Source organism: Octopus bimaculoides, chromosome 10 (genome assembly GCF_001194135.2).
Source record: "Octopus bimaculoides isolate UCB-OBI-ISO-001 chromosome 10, ASM119413v2, whole genome shotgun sequence".
Lineage (NCBI taxonomy): Eukaryota > Metazoa > Mollusca > Cephalopoda > Octopoda > Octopodidae > Octopus > Octopus bimaculoides.
The window spans coordinates 7,712,384-7,720,006 of NC_068990.1; the positions used below are offsets into that span (position 1 = coordinate 7,712,384).

Sequence of the window (7,623 nt, forward strand, 5' to 3'; positions counted from 1 at the left end):
ATATATATATATATATATATATAATTTATATAAGGGCATTACTATATAGTAATGCCTCACGCGATATATTCTTATAACGATTTTATCCTATATTATATTATATATATATATATATATATATATACATATATGAAAGTATGTACAAATATTCTCGCGCGCGCGCACACACATACACGCACATACATATATATATTAGGATGGATGGATGGATAAATGGACTTGCAAAATGTGTCTTTCAAAAGAACATAGAACAAAAAATGCATTATTCATATGAATAAGTTAACAAAATCGGTAGATATCTGTATGTTGTAGCTTTGTCATCTCTGTTTATAAATATCGTTACCCAATTTGGCAAATATGTAGGAACGTTTTTTTGTTTTTTGCAAACTTAAATCAAATATTTTAAAACTAGTTTTTTTACTTCAATTTTAGACTTAGAAAACAATCTTATCCGAATTGAAGTGTTTGTTGAAAATAGAAAGAATGTGAACATATAATGACATCTATATGTCAAGGTGACAATTTGACAAATTTAATGGTAAATATACATACATACATATACATATATACATGCATGCAAACATACATACATAAGTGCATACATGCATACGTACCTACAAACATACATGTATACATACATATACATACATATACATATATTCACACACACACACAAACACACACACACACATATACATGTGGCTACCGTAGTGGGCTAGACTCTTCGTAAGATTGGAGAAGCTGTGTCAGTACTGTTGAGCGCCCTACAATACATATAGTCTGCTCCATTATGATTCATCATCATATGGATTAATCTGCCCAAAACGCTTCTACTTCATCTAACGATGTTTACTTGCAGATGCACATAGAAAAAGAACAGAAGACTTTGTTAAATGCTTACGATAGAAAGCCTTTCAGTTTGACGGCGAGTTACCGATAACGACCTGGGAACTTTGCGATATGAAATCACGGTAATTTCCTTCTCGTGTCAAAAGTCTTCACCCTTTCGAGATTTGCTGAACATTATTTCCACGATTAAATTTAGTAAGTACTCTTACTCTAACTAGTTCCAATCTAAAATAGTTAAACAATATACGACGAGGTGCAGTCGTGACTGTGTGGCTAGCAGCGTGCTTGCCAACATAATGGTTCCGGGTTCAGTCCTACGGTGTGGCACCTGGGCCAAGTGTTTTCTGCTATAGCCTCGGGCCGATTAATGCCTTGTGAGTGGTTTTCGTAGAAAGAAACTGAAAGAAGCCCATCGTATATACATGTATATATATGTATGCGTGTGTGTGTGATTATGTCTTTGTGTGTGTCTATATATATATATATATATATATATATATATATATATATATATATATATATATATATTTGTATTCGTCTGCATTTTTCTGTCTGTTTTTGTCCCCACCACCACTTGACAACCGGTCTTGGTGTATTTACGTCCCCGTAAATTAGCGGTTCGGTGAAAAATATCGATAGAATAAATACCTCTCTTAATAAAAAGTACTGGGATTGATTCATTCGACAAAAGATTATTCAAAGTAGTGCCCCAGAATGGCCGAAGTCTGACGATTGAAACAAGTAGAATATTAAAGATTTAAAAACGCTAATCGTAAGCTGATATTTTCAGACAAGACTAAGTCTTTACGAAATAGATAGGGATATGCATAATAAATTATTAGTTAATAGCATTACGGATAAATACAGAATGTCTGATATATTTCACCGAACCGCTAATTTACGGGGACGTAAATACACCAAGACCGGTTGTCAAGTGGTGGTAGGGACAAAAACAGACAGAAAAACGTAGACGAATACAAACATATATATATATATATATGTATGCGTGTTCGTTTTTCTGTGTGTGTGCGTATATATATATATATATATATATATATATATATATATATATATATATACACACAAAGACATAATCACACACACACACATACATATATATACATGTATATACGACGGGCTTCTCTCAGTTTCTATCTGACAACTGTTTTAATATTGATGCTAATTCCCTTGCAATAAGTTTAATAAACATAAAAAAACCTCCCCAAAAATTGGATGTCTATCTAAGAGGGAAGGTCTCATTTCACTGAAAGATCATAAATCCGACTTTCACAGGACACCTAAATAAAGATTAATTAACCTGGCTGAGATTGAACTGGGTTTAGCGAGCAAAAACAGAAAAAAAAAAAAAAAAAAAAAAAAAAAAATTAAGAAACACTCATAATAAAAATTAAGGAATCTCCGAACTTTCTACTATGGACTTATAGCTTCTCGGTGATATCTTGGTTGAAATCTGTATCATTGATTTCTACTCGTCGGTACCTGAACCACTGTTGCGTAACGCATTGAAGTTTGTAACTATCGATAAGCACGCACGCCAGACACTGTTATATAGTGGTGGATGTATTTGGACCAAAGGGATAACCCAAGTGAACTATTCGATATCCCAATGAGTTCGTATGGCTGCACAGATATATGCGATTTGGTTGGTTTTTACATATTAGACCATCTAAATTTGAAATTCCCCATTTACTGGGATGTTGCTGTGAACAGTTATAACGAACGGACGATGGATTTCATTATAAAACAGTTGAAGTTTCAACATTTAGTTCTTTAGGGCTTAATATCTTTATTGACAAAATGTAACTAGAACTAGCTTGTTAAAATGTTTCCTTAGAGCTCAAAACTAATTCTTATAAGCCCTTCTATAAGCCTAACAAAAGTCTGAAATATATTAATAAACATTTCTACCATCCACTTATTGTATATATGAAGTTAATTCCGAACATTAGCCGTAGGATTACATGGCTTTCTTCTTGCCTATATCAATAAACAACCAATGACTCAAACCTTTCCCGCATGAACGTGCAGCGATAAATCTAAATATTCTCAAGGGCAGGTATGCAATATGTTCTACGTTGTTTATGAGGCACCAGTATCAGCAAACTATGCCAACGGCCGTACAACGACCAAACGTTACATTGGATTAATGGAAAGAGGAATTTTAAATTCAGATACATCAACCATTTCCGACCTTTAGGCACCGCAAGAAGAGACATGCAAAAACCCTCTCGGCATTAATCTGGAAATTAAGATGAAAACATCAACTACATCAACTGGAAAATCCTTTTCAACACCGAACCTTATATTAACGGGCCAAAAGGACGTGCGATATGTTCCCTTGAAAAACCGGACTTTTAAAAAAGTTTTAAGAGCGTATAACTGTAAATTCCAGGAATGAGATTTTTTTTCTTTACGTTCGCATTTTCAAAATGTGCAAAATTATACACAACCAGACACATCGTCAACCAATCCAGTCTGGTTTACGTAAGGTTGATAAACGTAATGTCTGTTTTAACGTCGGTTATCTCCCTTCTGTTTCTCTCTCTCTGTCTTTTTCTCACTTCTTTTCCAATGGCACACTCTCTCTATTCCATATCTGCTTAAGGCTTGTTTGTGTGTCTTATTGTTGAGAAGTTCTATACCTATATCGATATCTATATTTATATGGATGTAAGAGAGAAGGCAGATGAAAGAAGTAGTTTGAGAGAGAGAGAGAGAGAGAGAGAGAGAGAGAGAGAGAGAGAGAGAGAGAGAGAGAGGGTGAATAAGTAGGCATATATACATTATGTTCATCTGAATATATATCTTTGACGTTATGACTAATACACACAGACACACACAGACACACTTGCACACACACACACACACACGCACACACACACACACACACACACACACACACACACACACACACACACACGCACACACACACACACACACATTATTACTCACCTTTCATATAATGCATGTTGAGGCTTTAGAACTAACGCCATGAGCGAAACTGAGCAGTTTAGGGAGAAAATGTCCCACTTGATATTTTGTAATTCTAAAGGTACAAAGAAACAAACAGACGCACGCACGCACACACACACACACGCGCATACACACGCACACACACCCATACACACACATGCAACTTTTCTCACATGACGCAAGGATATATGTGATGTGAATGATAGGCTAATGGCACAACGAGAAGTGATTCAGAGCACCTGGTAAAATATGAAATGTACTCATAGTTAAGGTATGCTTATTGGACGTAGCCGAACACATATATTAGATTATAATGCTGATTCTGTATTTGCTTGTGTCTTAGTATGTAAATATGTTGGATTATAGACATCATGAAATACAATCAAAATAGAATCCTATGTGACGGAATCAAGTTCCCTGCACTGAATAATGAAGTGTTTACTTTCGTCTCCCACCTCTCTCTCTCTCTCTCTCTCTCTCTCCCTCTCTCTCTATCTATCTCTCTATCTATCTCTCCCTCTCTCTCTCTCCCTCTCTCTCTCTCTTCCCTTCTCTCTTTCTCTGTCTGTCTGTCGGTCTATCTGTGTTTTTCTCTCTCCCTGTATAGATTGTTCATATTAACAAGTTTCATTAAATATTGTGAGTCACTTTGGTTCGTAGGATCATCAATCTGTGTTAGTGTTTTTGTACAAATGTATGTACCATGTCACATAAAATAGAATTTCAGTTTTCAGTGGGTGAGCATGCGAAACATATACCAACAAAAATAGAACAAAAAAAAATTAAATCTATTAGTAGCCAATATACACACATACGATTAAAAACTTGATTTCTTATCTGCCTCTCGAAATTAGACGATGCATCAATAATATTTGTCTTATGAAAATCTGGCTACACATAATCCAATGCACAGTTAGAACATGTATGAATAGTCGCATCAAATACATCTGGATACATGCATTTGACCGTTATAATTTTATATACATCGTCATTCATGTATACATGTATTGGAGTAGCTAAGAGAATGAAAAAGAAAAATGCATTTTTTTTTTCAATAAGTTAACAATTATCTGCACATATATTTCTTTTTAACCGCAGTATTACATTCCGCCCCATCTAAACTGCTCATTTCAAACAGAAATTTTCTTTTCTATCGAAGTACATTATCGTTAATTTATTGCCAATCAATATCGATCATATTGATTTCTGATCTCTTCCGACTACACAGGTCCTTAGCTTTCTTTTATTCTCTTTTTATTCAAATCAGAAAATATGTTTACACTCATCTTAAGGAAAACTGAAATCTTTTTCTCTAATTTAATCTCGTTTACAAGAATTCTCATTTCATCTGTACAAATACTAAACACACACAATCTGTATACCATAATTAAGATCTGCAATATATAGCTACATGTTTTAATGCATTGAAATGATGTATCTCCTAAGACAAGTACAATGTAAATACCCTCAAATAAACATGATTAAAATAATAAAAAAAAAGGAGAAAATGAAAATATGGAACGATGACAAGAAGAAATCTCTACATTTTGACTGGAAAGGTAAAATCTCAATTTAGAATGCGTTTTGAAAGCAGTCTTGTCTCATTACAAACTCGCTTAATCATAAAGCAAAGAATCCCCCAAAAAGAAAAACAATACAGTAAGTGGACACTATAACGGTGGCCCAATATAATAAATAGCGAATTATATAAGAATATTTCTCTCTCCTTAATACACATCTATCTATCTATCTATCTATCTATCTATCTATCTATCTATCTATCTATCTATCTATCTATCTATCTATCTATATGTCTATCTATCTATATACATTGTATACATTATATATATATATACTTTAAGTGTTTTTGTGAGTAACATTTAAACATTCGAAGTAGGTGGAAAGGAAACTAAGGAAAGAGAATGGCGCGAGGAAGGAGAGAGAAAATCACATGCACATAAGTACTATATATATATATATATATATATATATATATATATATATGTATGTATGGAATTGCGTCAGTTGTATTTATGACGTAACAACAGTCTTTCTGTGTTTCCAATTCAGTTTTTGGGTGTTTTCGCAATTTACGCTACAAAGGAAATTTATTTGCAGTCAATCACGCACACTCAGTACACCAACTCGCATACATGCACAAACGCACACACAGTCACATGCACATACGCACACAAACACACATATACACATTCATTCATTTATTCATATCCAAACACTTACGTACATAGTCAAATAATTATGCACACACAAACCGATGACTAAAACATCAACATTAAAAGAAGCATAAGATTTGATGCTGTTGAATTTGTCCCACTTTATGTGAATTATCTTCTAACCCAATCTGCACGAACTCTGAATTATTCTATAAAGAGTGTTGTTGTTCTCTTTCTCTCTCTCTCTCTCTCTCTCTCTCTCTCTCTCTCTCTCTCTCTCTCTCTCTCTCTCTCTCTCTCTCTCTCTCTCTCTCTCTCTCTCTCTCTCTCTCTTTCTCTCTTTCTTAATTCGAAAGTGCCTTCTACGGTTTTCTTCGACTCATGATGTTTGACTGATGTTTTCATGTACATAAATTGTGATCATTAATTTTATTTTCTCGTTTTATGCTTTGATTTCTCATACATTTGAGGGAATTCAGGACACAGCCGACAGATTAGCCGCAGCAGCTCATGCATTTAGACTGACTATCATCATCAAGAAGACTGGAATTTTATCACAACCAAAACCTGAGGCAGAAAAGACTCAAAATTGAAATGTGATGATTGTCAGAAGCGGCACTCAAATGAGTCAGATCATTGAAATATCTTGTAAGTAGAGTAAACTTTAAGAGTAGTCTTGATGATGAAATCAATGTTAGAATATCTAAGTCCGCAAGCGCTTTTGGAAAAACATACCCGTCATTTGTGAGATGAACACGGTGTTAGTCTGAAAACTAAAATAAGTATAGAAATTTCGTATTTTGAACATACTTTTGTATGGTACAGAAGTATGAACTCCCTACTACTGATATATAAAGAAACTTGAAACCTTTAACAGTTGCTGTCAGTGCAATATCTGTAACATAAAACGACAAGATAAGATATCAAATATCAAAATCTTAGAAAAATGTGATATCTCCAGTATAAAAAGCATGCTGCTGAGAATTCAATGCAAATGGGTAAGGCACATTGTTCGAATGAAAGATGATCGCATTCAAAAATTTCTTTTGTATTGCCAGCAAGGGAAGTGACATCGCGGTAAGAGAAAATCCATCCGTAGATAGAAGGATAAATTGAAGCAATCGCTGAGGTCTTTACAGTTTAATATGACATCTTTGGAGAGTCGTTACCTAGATCGATCAGCATGGCGGAAAATGTGGGATAGTACATCAAAACAATTTGAGTTGAAGAATTTATAACAATAAAAGAATTATATCCCGCAATCAACAGACACATTTGTGCAATCTCAGACACAATCAAAATCTTCAATGTCCCCAGTCTCAGTTCATGGCAAAATTAATTTCTGGACTAAAATTCCATTCGCAAATAGATGAATCCATCGCAAATAGATGCAGCTTCTTTTATTCTTCTATTTTCAAAGTTATTTTTCTTTGTCCCACCTTTTTTCCATCTCCTTCGAATACGTGGCAATGGACGACAGTGACCATCATATATGTACAAATAGACACACACACACACACACGTGTGTGTGTGTGCGTGTGCGTGTATGTATACAATATATACACATACATACATACATATATACATACATATATATATATATATA

At 34.3% G+C, this 7,623-nt stretch overlaps 1 protein-coding gene across 1 annotated transcript in view; it reads right to left on the bottom strand.

Moving 5' to 3' along the window:
• Positions 1 to 7,623, bottom strand: part of LOC106871451 (tyrosine 3-monooxygenase) — a 392,944-nt gene that overhangs the window by 316,807 nt on the left and 68,514 nt on the right. The gene's annotated exons all lie outside the window — the stretch shown is intronic.